Here is a 14,520-nt window from a genome sequence, read left to right as displayed (position 1 = left end):
TTTTATACCTTGCAGTAGACCTGACAACTTTGCAATTACAAGTCCTATTAAAAAATGCATACTTTTGTCACATTCATCAATTGTTTGAAAATAGCTCTTTAAGAACTAGTCCTAGGAATTTGATCCAATGATGGCAAAAATGGCATAGGCATAATCTGTAGACACTGTAGTTAACTAAATATGGAAAAAATGTTGCATTTTTATTTGTCTGATTGGTCAATTTTTCCATTATATCCTTCTGGCCATGCCGTAAATGACCTTTATTGCTATAACTCATAAACCATGTAAGTGATCAACTCCCAATTTGAAAGGCTTTTATACACTGAGGTCCTTGTGAGGTAGGCCAAGTTTGCTTCAAATTGGCCTGTCGGGGACGCTACAGTACCCAAAAACCTAAGAAATCATAAAAACTCATGCAGCAATGCTGTTATGCAGAATACAGACAAGTAATGGGACTTGTATGATTCAGATCAATGAGGTCTATAACTTTGCAATTACATCTCATAACAAAAAGTGCACTGCCTGACCAGAAATGAACCTTTTATTTCACCAAAATATCCTATTTCATTTCTGAGATTAATGAGATATCAGTATGGTAGTACTTGGGCTCCATCTAGTGGCCAAACACCAGAACTGACTGAAAACTACTGCTCACATGAAACACCACACAAACACACACAAAGCTGATCTCAGCATGTGATTTAGTTCTGTGATCTGAATCATTTTGCCAATACACATTATTTTGATCCTTTTGGGCCTTTAGTGCCTCAGTTGAATTGAATGTTTTGTCACATTGATTTACTTATGCATTTTTTCCACTCAAACAGCTTCTATTCACTTTTGGGTCTAAAGGACCTATTGGGCTTCTTTTTGCCTATTGAGGCCAAGAGGCCAATTTGTTGGTCTAAAAGACCCTTTGGGCTTTTTTGCCTTTTTTTGTGTGAACCCGCCAATCGCCGCTTGCGGCTATATTTATTATTATTTTTCTCCGCATAAAACGCATACTGCAGCCTAGACCGTAAGGCCCAGGGAGACCAAACTTGGCAGAATGGTGTAGTCTGTTTGCGGGACCGTGCTAAAGTACAGAGACCCACATTGGCCTGATGGTGGCGCTATAGCGCAGCATTTTGCGTTTTGGTCCATATCTCTCTCCCCGTAGGTCCTAGAAACAAAATTCCACTTCAGGTGCATTCCTTGGTTCCAGACAAACAAAAAAGCCTCAAGAACCATTAAGCTCCGCCTACTTCGATTTTTTGCTAATTTGCATAATATGCAAAACCTACTTTTTTATACTAGTCACTGGTTTTTCATCTGATCACCACAATCTTGGTGTCAAAATATTCACAATAATCTCATTATCAAGGAACATCAACAAATCTGTGACATTGGTGTACAGTCTGGTTGTCACATGTCAATCAATAGCTCTGAGGCGTGGCCAAATTTACTTCAGCAGCTATATCTCAGCAATGCTTTGACCTATCTTTATGAAAATTTATCAGTTGTTAGGGCACATGACTCAGAGGTCAGTGGTCAAAGCTGGCCACGATTGTCCAATAGGGGGCGCTATAACATGGGGAAATTTGTTTCTCAGAAACCATTAGTCACATCAAGCCCAAACTTTACAGGCATCATCAGGGGCCTAATTGGTATCAAGGCACACAATGATGACATCATCACTCAAAAAACATGGCCGCCATGAGCCAATTAATTTTTATTTGAATTAATTGGCCATTTGACAGACTTAACATTGCCCAATCAACATGAAACCTCACCACTGTGCATTTCTCAGGACTATGTGTCATGCTGTGCAGTTTTGAAACATTTGGCCACTAGGTGGCGCTATTTGTGAAAATCATGCATAACTCCTCCAAATTTTCACTTAGGAAAATGCCGCTTGATTCTTTTGAGTCCTTGCAGTAGACCTGACAACTTTGCAATTACAAGTCCTATTAAAAAATGCATACTTTTGTCACATTCATCAATTGTTTGAAAATAGCTCTTTTGGAATTAGTCCTAGGAATTTGATGCAATTATGGAAAAAATGATATGAGCATAATCTGTAGACTCTGGAGGTAAAATTTTTTTTTAAAAATGTTGGATTTTTAAATATTCAGGCAGGTCCATTTTTCCATTATATCCTTCTGGCCATGCCATAAATGACCTATATTGCTATAACTCATAAACCATGTATGCAATCTACTCCCAATTTGACAGCCTTTTATAGCCTGAGGTCCTTCTGAGGTATGCCAAGGTTGGTTTAAATTGGCCTGTCGGGGGCGCTACAGTACCCAAAAACCTAAGAAATCATAAAAACTCATGCAGGAATGTTGTTATGCAGAATACAGACAAGTAATGGGGCTTGTATGATTCAGATCAATGAGGTCTATAACTTTGCAATTACATCTCATAACAAAAAGTGCACTGCCTGACCAGAAATGAACCTTTTATTTCACCAAAATGTCCTATTTCATTACTGAGATTAATGAGATATCAGTATGGTAGTACTTGGCCTCCATCTAGTGGCCATATTCCAGAACTGACTGAAAACTATTGCTCACATGAAATACCACACAAACACACACAAAGCTGATCTCAGCATGTGGTTTAGCTTTTTGATCTGACTCAATTTCCCAGTACACATTATTGTGATCCTTTTGGGCCTTTAGTGCCTCAGTTGAATTGAATGTTTTGTCACATTGATTTATTTGTGCATTTTTTCCACTCAAACAGCTTCTATTCACTTTTGGGTATAAAGGACCTAATGGGCTTCTTTTTGCCTATTGAGGCCAAGAGGCCAATTTGTTAGTCTAAAAGACCTTTTGGGCTTTTTTGCCTTTTTTGTGTGAACCCGCCAATCGCCGCTTGCGGCTATATTTATTATTATTATTCTTTTTCTCCGCTAAAACGCGTCGTGCAGCCTAAACCGTAAGTCCTACAGACTTCTCCTTTGGCCAACTTGTAGTACTCCTCTCCGCTACTCAGGCGCAACACGCCAGCCCGATCCGACCATAGGTGGCGCTATAGCGCACAAAATCGCATGAAAAAGTTTACACAGGTGTTTCTCCTACACCGTATGTCCTAGAGATAAAATTCAAACTGCATCTGATCAGGCATGAGCTCATCTAAAAAAAGTTCCATTGAAGCTATATGCTCCGCCCCTTACATGTCGAGCTAATTTGCATAATATGCAAATACACACACATTTTTGAGCGCGTACTAGTCCCTGGATTTTTCACATACATGCACATATGTGGTATCCAGGCGCTCACAAGAGTCTGAACTTTAATTGTTATGGAGCCAAAGTGCACATTTCTGCACATGGGCGTGGCCACATGCCTCACAAGTCAAAGGTCGAAAAATCCTTCGCCAAAAATGCACATATTCTGCTGTATCTCAGGCATGCTTTGACAGATTCACACCAAATTTCACACACATGTACCTATTGGGTGTCTAGACCGGCACATACATTTTGGCAGACATGCACACCTAGGTGGCGCTATAACGGCCAAAAAACTCTCCTGCCCACACCGATTGGCCAAATAACTCCAAACTTGGTACGCATCATCTATATGCACCTATGACACAGGTCCTTGACCTGCACCATCATATGTCCAATATGGCCGCCGCTATCGACCAATCAGCTTTCAGTACACCTTTCACAAGCTTATCATATGCCAATCAACATGAAACTCACATATTATGTTCATCTACACACCCTCTAATACATATCAAAGTATGACGGGAATTGCACCACTAGGTGGCGCTATACTAGAAATTCCTGAATTACTCCTACATGCTTTCATGTAGAAGGACAATCATGATCTCATATGATTCTATGCAAAATCACTAACAACTTTGTAATTGCAAGTGCTTTGCAAAAAAGTACAGATTTTTGTGTATAATCCAATACATATAATTTACACTTTTCATACTAGTCCTAGGATTTTCACTCCATCACCTCAAATCACATATTATAATATCCAGCAGCATGTGAAATACAAAACTGGTGGAACAAATTCTAAGATTCTTGCAATTTAATATTTTTCATATGCATCACAATGGTACCGTCATGACATATGAACTGCATATTTCAAAAACTCCCCTATATAATGTCTGATTGTTATGAAAATGGACAGACACATTCAGAAGACCACTGAGGTGATATCTGCCAAGTTTGTGCCAAATCCATCCACAAATGGTTGTACTGTGAATATTTTCATTTTCTATGCTGAACATGCATGCAGATCAAAGGTCATTCTTTTCCTCAAAAGAGTTAGAGTTGAGCCTGTAATCCAGTCAGACCCATTAGCTCAATGGGTAGAGCAATGTGCTCCCAGCCACAATGCACGTGGACAACGGGGGTTCGAATCCCACGTTGGGCAGTATTCCACCATAAGTTTAAAAAGCTGCCATTTAGATTCTGTTTTTTGAGCAGGTACTTCATTCACGAACGTGCTTCATATACTTTCATGTACATTTCATAAAGCTTTACATAATGTTGTGCCAGTGGGTGCAAAATCTTGCCAAACCTCAGCTTGGACCCCGTAATTGCCGCTTGCGGCTATATTTATTAGGGTTCACACACATAGTGTGGGAAACCTATTGTTATTGCTCGGATTTTTCTTTCTTATTATTATTATTATTTTTCTCCGCATAAAACGCATACTGCAGCCTAGACCGTAAGGCCCAGGGAGACCAAACTTGGCAGACTGGTGTAGTCTGTTTGCGGGACCGTGCTAAAGTACAGAGACCCACATTGGCCTGATGGTGGCGCTATAGCGCAGCATTTTGCGTTTTGGTCCATATCTCCCACCCCGTAGGTCCTAGAAACAAAATTCCACTTCAGGTGCATTCCTTGGCTCCAGACAAACAAAAAAGCCTCAAGAACCATTAAGCTCCGCCTACTTAGATTTTTTGCTAATTTGCATAATATGCAAAACCTACTTTTTTATACTAGTCCCTGGTTTTTCATCTGATCACCACAATCTTGGTGTCAAAATATTCACAAGAATCTCATTATCAAGGAACATCAACAAAACTGTGACATTGGTATACAGTCTGGTTGTCACATGTCAATCAATAGCTCTGAGGCGTGGCCAAATTGACTTCAGCAGCTATATCTCAGCAATGCTTTGACCTATCTTTATGAAAATTTATCAGTTGTTAGGGCACATGACTCAGAGGTCACAGGTCAAAGCTGGCCACGATTGTCCAATAGGGGGCGCTATAACATGGGGAAATTTGTTTCTCAGAAACCATTAGTCACATCAAGCCCAAACTTTACAGGCATCATCAGGGGCCCAAGTGGTATCAAGGCACACAATGATGACCTCATCACTCAAAAAACATGGCCGCCATGAGCCAATTAATTTTTATTTGAATTAATTGGCCATTTGACAGACTTACCATTGGCCAATCAACATGAAACCTCATCACTGTGCATATCCCAGGACTATGTGTCATACTGTGCAGTGTTGAAACATTTGGCCACTAGGTGGCGCTATTTGTGAAAATCATGCATAACTCCTCCAAATTTTCACTTAGGAACATGCAACTTGTTTCTTTTTATACCTTGCAGTAGACCTGACAACTTTGCAATTACAAGTCCTATTAAAAAATGCATACTTTTGTCACATTCATCAATTGTTTGAAAATAGCTCTTTAAGAACTAGTCCTAGGAATTTGATCCAATGATGGCAAAAATGGCATAGGCATAATCTGTAGACACTGTAGTTAACTAAATAAGGAAAAAATGTTGCATTTTTATTTGTCTGATTGGTCAATTTTTCCATTATATCATTCTGGCCATGCCATAAATGACCTTTATTGCTATCACTCATAAACCATGTAAGTGATCAACTCCCAATTTGAAAGGCTTTTATAGACTGAGGTCCTTGTGAGGTAGGCCAAGTTTGGTTCAAATTGGCCTGTCGGAGGCGCTACAGTACCCAAAAACCTGAGAAATCATAAAAACTCACGCAGCAATCTTGTTATGCAGAATACAGACAAGTAATGGGGCTTGTATGATTCAGATCAATGAGGTCTATAACATTGCAATTACATCTCATAACAAAAAGTGCACTGCCTGACCAGAAATGAACCTTTTAATTCACCAAAATGTCATTGCATTACTGAGATTAATGAGATATCAGTATGATAGTACTTGGGCTCCATCTAGTGGCCAAACACCGAAACTGACTGAAAACAATTGCTCACATGAAACACCACACAAACGCACACAAAGCTGATCTCAGCATGTGATTTAGTTCTGTGATCTGAATCATTTTGCCAATACACATTATTTTGATCCTTTTGGGCCTTTAGTGCCTCAGTTGAATTGAATGTTTTGTCACATTGATTTACTTATGCATTTTTTCCACTCAAACAGCTTCTATTCACTTTTGGGTCTAAAGGACCTATTGGGCTTCTTTTTGCCTATTGAGGCCAAGAGGCCAATTTGTTGGTCTAATAGACCCTTTGGGCTTTTTTGCCTTTTTTTGTGTGAACCCGCCAATCGCCGCTTGCGGCTATATTTATTATTATTATTTTTCTCCGCATAAAACGCATACTGCAGCCTAGACCGTAAGGCCCAGGGAGACCAAACTTGGCAGACTGGTGTAGTCTGTTTGCGGGACCGTGCTTAAGTACAGACACCCAAATTGGCCTGATGGTGGCGCTATAGCGCAGCATTTTGCGTTTGGGTTCATATCTCCCACCCCGTAGGTCCTAGAAACAAAATTCCACTTCAGGTGCATTCCTTGGCTCCAGACAAACAAAAAAGCCTCAAGAACCATTAAGCTCCGCCTACTTAGATTTTTTGCTAATTTGCATAATATGCAAAACCTACTTTTTTATACTAGTCCCTGGTTTTTCATCTGATCACCACAATCTTGGTGTCAAAATATTCACAAGAATCTCATTATCAAGGAACATCAACAAAACTGTGACATTGGTATACAGTCTGGTTGTCACATGTCAATCAATAGCTCTGAGGCGTGGCCAAATTGACTTCAGCAGCTATATCTCAGCAATGCTTTGACCTATCTTTATGAAAATTTATCAGTTGTTAGGGCACATGACTCGGAGGTCACAGGTCAAAGCTGGCCACGATTGTCCAATAGGGGGCGCTATAACATGGGGAAATTTGTTTCTCAGAAACCATTAGTCACATCAAGCCCAAACTTTACAGACGTCATCAGGGGCCCAAGTGGTATCAAGGCACACAATGATGACCTCATCACTCAAAAAACATGGCCGCCATAAGCCAATTAATTTTAATTTTAATTAATTGGCCATTTGACAGACTTACCATAGGTACATACACATGAAACTGACATGGTATGTTCATGTACACACCCTCTAAGACATACTCATGTTAGAAGGGAATTGCACCACTAGGTGGCGCTATACTAGAAAATCCAGAATTTCTCCTACATATTTTCACTTATCAAGAAATGCTTGCACTCATATGATTGTATGCAGAATTCCTAGCAACTTTCTAATTACATGTGCTTTGCAAAAATGTACCACTTTTTCACTATTATCAAATATATATAACTTGTCATTTTCATACTAGTCCTAGCATTTTAACTCCATCACCTTTACATCACACCTTGTAATACTCAGCAGACTCTGAAATGCTAAGATTAGCAAGAAAATCCTAAGGTTTTCACAAATTAATATTTTTCATATACATCACAATGCTACCATCGTAACACATCAAATTCACAGTTCAATAACTACGCCATAGTATGTCTGATTGTTATGAAAACTGACATCCACATTCACATGACCATTGTGGTGAAGTGTGCCAAGTTTGAGCCAAATCCGCCTGCAAACGGCTCTACAGTGAATATTTTCATTTTCCATACTGACCAGTGCAGGGAGGCATAGACAGCTGCTAAGACACGCACGTTCTCACACACGCTGCCCCCCTCCTCCACTCCCCCATGCTTCTAACACTTTACAACCCTTGGGCTCTCCCTCCCCCTCTCTCTCTTTCACATGCACTCACACAAACAAAGGCCTCTCTGGCCTATAGGTTTTACATACACACTAATTCTAGCCATTACTACCAATTACCCAGTGACTAATATACAGATATTTAGCTTCTTTTTTTCCACACACCCTCACACAGGACTTCCTATATGCTTCATATATACATTTCTCTTCCATTTCCAACACACTAACTGATATTTAGCTTCATTTTTCCATCCACACTCTCAACTCATGCCCTCTATACATCCTGAAATGACATAAGAGAGGACAGAGATATGTAATTCACATTTCACACACAACCTCTATATAACTGCATGCTTTACTTATCATCAAAGTCTTGTTAGATACACATTCCTAGTGGCCTCCCTACTATGGGCACAACAGTGAGAACATGTCAGAGTAGGGATGAGAACATCATGAACAGGCAAAGATAAGAATATTTGTGTTATTTTATTGTATAGTAACCCATCACTCTGGTTTGTTTGAGAATCACATGTGACATATTTTGTCAGCTAAATGAAAAGGGTTAAAGAGTGGTGTTTACATGTGGGGCATTAACCAGAGCTCTCCTGCTGCTATGTTCACAACATCAGTCAAATTCAGCCAAAGGTATATTTATTTGACTAGGCCCCTGGGTCAGTGTGTCAGTACTTTTAACCTAATCTCAGCATTTGATTTAGTTGTATTGTCTGAACCATTTTGCTAATATCTTCCACACTGTATGGCCTAGAAACAAAATTGTACTTCAGCTGTATTCCTTTGCTCAAGCCAACCAAAAAAGCCTCAAGAAGCCCTTACTGCATACATGAAAAAACACACACACACATACAAAGCTAATCACAGCATTTGATTAACTTCTATGATCTGAATCATTTTGCCAATACATTTTGTTTTGATCTTTTGGGCCTTTATTGCCTCAGTTGAATAAGACACGCACGTTTGCCATTCTCACACACGCTGCCCCCCTCCTCCACTCCCCCATGCTTCTAACACTTTACAACCCTTGGGCTCTCCCTCCTCCCTCTCTCTCTTTCACATGCACTCACAAAAACAAAGGCCTCTCTGGCCTATAGGTTTCACATACACACTAATTCTAGCCATTACTGTCAATTACCCAGTGACTAATATACAGATATTTAGCTGCTTTTTTCCACACACCCTCACACAGGACTTCCTATATGCTACATATATACATTTCTCTAGCCATTTCCAACACACTAACTGATATTTAGCTTCATTTTTCCATCCACACTCTCAACTCGTGCCCTCTATACATCCTGAAATGACATGAGAGGACAGAGATATGTAATTCACATTTCACACACAACCTCTATATAACTGCATGCTTTACTTATCATCAAAGTCTTGTTAGATACACATTCCTAGTGGCCTCCCTACTATGGGCACAACAGTGAGAACATGTCAGAGTAGGGATGAGAACATCATGAACAGGCAAAGATAAGAATATTTGTGTTATTTTATTGTATAGTAAGCCATCACTCTTTGGTTTGTTTGAGATTCACATGTGACAGATTTTGTCAGCTAAATGAAAAGGGTTAAATAGTGGGGTTTACATGTGGGGCATTAACAAGAGCTCTCCTGCTGCTATGTTCACAACTTCTGACAAATTCAGCCAAAGGTATATTTATTTGACTAGGCCCCTGGGTTAGTGTGTCAGTGCTTTTAACCTAATCTCAGCATTTGATTTAGTTGTATGGTCTGAATCATTTTGCTAATATCTTCCACACTGTATGGCCTAGAAACAAAATTCTACTTCAGCTGTATTCCTTTGCTCAAGCCAACCAAAAAACCCTCAAGAAGCCCTTACTGCATACATGAAAAAACACACAAACACACACATACAAAGCTAATCACAGCACTGATTAACTTCTATGATCTGAATCATTTTGCCATTACATTTTGCTTTGATCTTTTGGGCCTTTATTGCCCCAGTTGAATAATTTTTTGCAAATTACTTTATCTGTCCATTTTTTGGACTGAAGTAGCTTCATATCACTTGTTGGTCTAAAAGACCCTTTGGGCTTTTGTGCCTTTTTTTGTGTGAACCCGCCAATCGCCGCTTGCGGCTATTTTTAGGGTTCACACACATAGTGTGGGAAACCTATTGTTATTGCTCGGATTTTTCTTTCTTATTATTATTATTATTATTTTTCTCCGCATAAAACGCATACTGCAGCCTAGACCGTAAGGCCCAGGGAGACCAAACTTGGCAGACTGGTGTAGTCTGTTTGCGGGACCGTGCTAAAGTACAGAGACCCACATTGGCCTGATGGTGGCGCTATAGCGCAGCATTTTGCGTTTTGGTCCATATCTCCCACCCCGTAGGTCCTAGAAACAAAATTCCACTTCAGGTGCATTCCTTGGCTCCAGACAAACAAAAAAGCCTCAAGAACCATTAAGCTCCGCCTACTTAGATTTTTTGCTAATTTGCATAATATGCAAAACCTACTTTTTTATACTAGTCCCTGGTTTTTCATCGGATTTGTTCAATCTTGGTGTCAAAATATTCAGAAGAATCTCATTATCAATAAATTTGAACAAAATTGTTACATTTGCATACAGTGTCGTTGTGACATGTCAATCAATAGCTCTGAGGCGTGGCCAAATTCACTTCAGCAGCTATATCTCAGCAATGCTTTGACCTATCTTTATGAAAATGTATCAGTTGTTAGGGCACATGACTCAGAGGTCACAGGTCAAAGCTGGCCACGATTGTCCAATAGGGGGCGCTATAACATGGGGAAATTTGTTTCTCAGAAACCATTAGTCACATCAAGCCCAAACTTTACAGGCATCATCAGGGGCCCAAGTAGTATCAAGGCACACAATGATGACCTCATCACTCAAAAAACATGGCCGCCATGAGCCAATTAATTTTTATTTGAATTAATTGGCCATTTGACAGACTTACCATTGGCCAATCAACATGAAACCTCATCACTGTGCATATCCCAGGACTATGTGTCATACTGTGCAGTGTTGAAACATTTGGCCACTAGGTGGCGCTATTTGTGAAAATCATGCATAACTCCTCCAAATTTTCACTTAGGAACATGCAACTTGTTTCTTTTTATACCTTGCAGTAGACCTGACAACTTTGCAATTACAAGTCCTATTAAAAAATGCATACTTTTGTCACATTCATCAATTGTTTGAAAATAGCTCTTTAAGAACTAGTCCTAGGAATTTGATCCAATGATGGCAAAAATGGCATAGGCATAATCTGTAGACACTGTAGTTAACTAAATAAGGAAAAAATGTTGCATTTTTATTTGTCTGATTGGTCAATTTTTCCATTATATCCTTCTGGCCATGCCATAAATGACCTTTATTGCTATAACTCATAAACCATGTAAGTGATCAACTCCCAATTTGAAAGGCTTTTATACACTGAGGTCCTTGTGAGGTAGGCCAAGTTTGGTTCAAATTGGCCTGTCGGAGGCGCTACAGTACCCAAAAACCTGAGAAATCATAAAAACTCACGCAGCAATCTTGTTATGCAGAATACAGACAAGTAATGGGGCTTGTATGATTCAGATCAATGAGATCTATAACATTGCAATTACATCTCATAACAAAAAGTGCACTGCCTGACCAGAAATGAACCTTTTAATTCACCAAAATGTCATTGCATTAATGAGATTAATGAGATATCAGTATCATAGTACTTGGGCTCCATCTAGTGGCCAAACACCGAAACTGACTGAAAACAATTGCTCACATGAAACACCACACAAACGCACACAAAGCTGATCTCAGCATGTGATTTAGTTCTGTGATCTGAATCATTTTGCCAATACACATTATTTTGATCCTTTTGGGCCTTTAGTGCCTCAGTTGAATTGAATGTTTTGTCACATTGATTTACTTATGCATTTTTTCCACTCAAACAGCTTCTACTCACTTTTGGGTCTAAAGGACCTATTGGGCTTCTTTTTGCCTATTGACGCCAAGAGGCCAATTTGTTGGTCTAAAAGACCCTTTGGGCTTTTTTGCCTTTTTTTGTGTGAACCCGCCAATCGCCGCTTGCGGCTATATTTAGGGTTCACACACGTAGTGTGGGAAACCTATTGTAATTGCTCGGGTTTTTCTTATTATTATTATTTTTCTCCGCATAAAACGCATACTGCAGCCTAGACCGTAAGGCCCAGAAACACCAAAGTTGGCAGAATGGTGTAGTCTCTTTGCAGGACCACGCTTAAGTACAGAGGCCTAAATTGGCCTGATGGTGGCGCTATAGCGCAGTTTTTTGCATTTTGGCCCATATCTCCCACACCGTAGGTCCTAGAAAGAAAATTCCACTTCTGATGGATTCCTTGGCTCAAGCCAAAAACAATGGTACAAAAATTATTAAGCTCCGCCTACTTAGATTTTTTGCTAATTTGCATAATATGCAAAACCTACTTTTTTATACTAGTCCCTGGTTTTTCATCTGATCACCACAATCTTGGTGTCAAAATATTCACAAGAATCTCATTATCAAGGAACATCAACAAAACTGTGACATTGGTATACAGTCTGGTTGTCACATGTCAATCAATAGCTCTGAGGCGTGGCCAAATTGACTTCAGCAGCTATATCTCAGCAACGCTTTGACCTATCTTTATGAAAATTTATCAATTGTTAGGGCACATGACTCAGAGGTCACAGGTCAAAGCTGGCCACGATTGTCCAATAGGGGGCGCTATAACATGGGGAAATTTGTTTCTCAGAAACCATTAGTCACATCAAGCCCAAACTTTACAGGCATCATCAGGGGCCCAAGTGGTATCAAGGCACACAATGATGACCTCATCACTCAAAAAACATGGCCGCCATGAGCCAATTAATTTTTATTTGAATTAATTGGCCATTTGACAGACTTACCATTGGCCAATCAACATGAAACCTCATCACTGTGCATATCCCAGGACTATGTGTCATACTGTGCAGTGTTGAAACATTTGGCCACTAGGTGGCGCTATTTGTGAAAATCATGCATAACTCCTCCAAATTTTCACTTAGGAACATGCAACTTGTTTCTTTTTATACCTTGCAGTAGACGTGACAACTTTGCAATTACAAGTCCTATTAAAAAATGCATACTTTTGTCACATTCATCAATTGTTTGAAAATAGCTCTTTAAGAACTAGTCCTAGGAATTTGATCCAATGATGGCAAAAATGGCATAGGCATAATCTGTAGACACTGTAGTTAACTAAATATGGAAAAAATGTTGCATTTTTATTTGTCTGATTGGTCAATTTTTCCATTATATCCTTCTGGCCATGCCATAAATGACCTTTATTGCTATAACTCATAAATCATTTAAGTGATCAACTCCCAATTTGAAAGGCTTTTATACACTGAGGTCCTTGTGAGGTAGGCCAAGTTTGGTTCAAATTGGCCTGTCGGAGGCGCTACAGTACCCAAAAACCTGAGAAATCATAAAAACTCACGCAGCAATCTTGTTATGCAGAATGCAGACAAGTAATGGGGCTTGTATGATTCAGATCAATGAGGTCTATAACATTGCAATTACATCTCATAACAAAAAGTGCACTGCCTGACCAGAAATGAACCTTTTAATTCACCAAAATGTCATTGCATTACTGAGATTAATGAGATATCAGTATGATAGTACTTGGGCTCCATCTAGTGGCCAAACACCGAAACTGACTGAAAACAATTGCTCACATGAAACACCACACAAACGCACACAAAGCTGATCTCAGCATGTGATTTAGTTCTGTGATCTGAATCATTTTGCCAATACACATTATTTTGATCCTTTTGGGCCTTTAGTGCCTCAGTTGAATTGAATGTTTTGTCACATTGATTTACTTATGCATTTTTTCCACTCAAACAGCTTCTATTCACTTTTGGGTCTAAAGGACCTATTGGGCTTCTTTTTGCCTATTGAGGCCAAGAGGCCAATTTGTTGGTCTAAAAGACCCTTTGGGCTTTTTTGCCTTTTTTTGTGTGAACCCGCCAATCGCCGCTTGCGGCTATATTTAGGGTTCACACACATAGTGTGGGAAACCTATTGTTATTGTTAGGTTTTTTCTTCTTTCTTTCTTATTATTAGGGTTCACACACGTAGTGTGGGAAACCTATTGTAATTGCTCGAATTTTTCTTCTTTTTTTTTTTTTTTTTTCTTCTTATTATTATTATTATTTTTCTCCGGATAAAACGCATACTGCAGCCTAAACCGTAAGGCCCAGGAAGACCAAACTTGGCAGACTGGTGTAGTCTGTTTGCGGGACCGTGCTAAAGTACAGAGACCCACATTGGCCTGATGGTGGCGCTATAGCGCAGCATTTTGCGTTTTGGTCCATATCTCCCACCCCGTAGGTCGTAGAAACAAAATTCCACTTCAGGTGCATTCCTTGGCTCCAGACAAACAAAAAAGCCTCAAGAACCATTAAGCTCCGCCTCCTTAGATTTTTTGCTAATTTGCATAATATGCAAAACCTACTTTTTTATACTAGTCCCTGGTTTTTCATCGGATTTCTTCAATC

General features: G+C 39.6%; 1 protein-coding gene across 2 annotated transcripts in view; it reads right to left on the bottom strand.

Moving 5' to 3' along the window:
- LOC143500412 (uncharacterized) overlaps positions 1–14,520 on the bottom strand; it is a 178,236-nt gene that overhangs the window by 104,480 nt on the left and 59,236 nt on the right. The gene's annotated exons all lie outside the window — the stretch shown is intronic.

This window comes from Brachyhypopomus gauderio, chromosome 2, assembly GCF_052324685.1.
Source record: "Brachyhypopomus gauderio isolate BG-103 chromosome 2, BGAUD_0.2, whole genome shotgun sequence".
Classification (NCBI taxonomy): domain Eukaryota; kingdom Metazoa; phylum Chordata; class Actinopteri; order Gymnotiformes; family Hypopomidae; genus Brachyhypopomus; species Brachyhypopomus gauderio.
The sequence above is the reverse complement of the archived record's forward strand: the minus strand, read 5'-3'. Positions and strand labels throughout refer to the sequence as shown.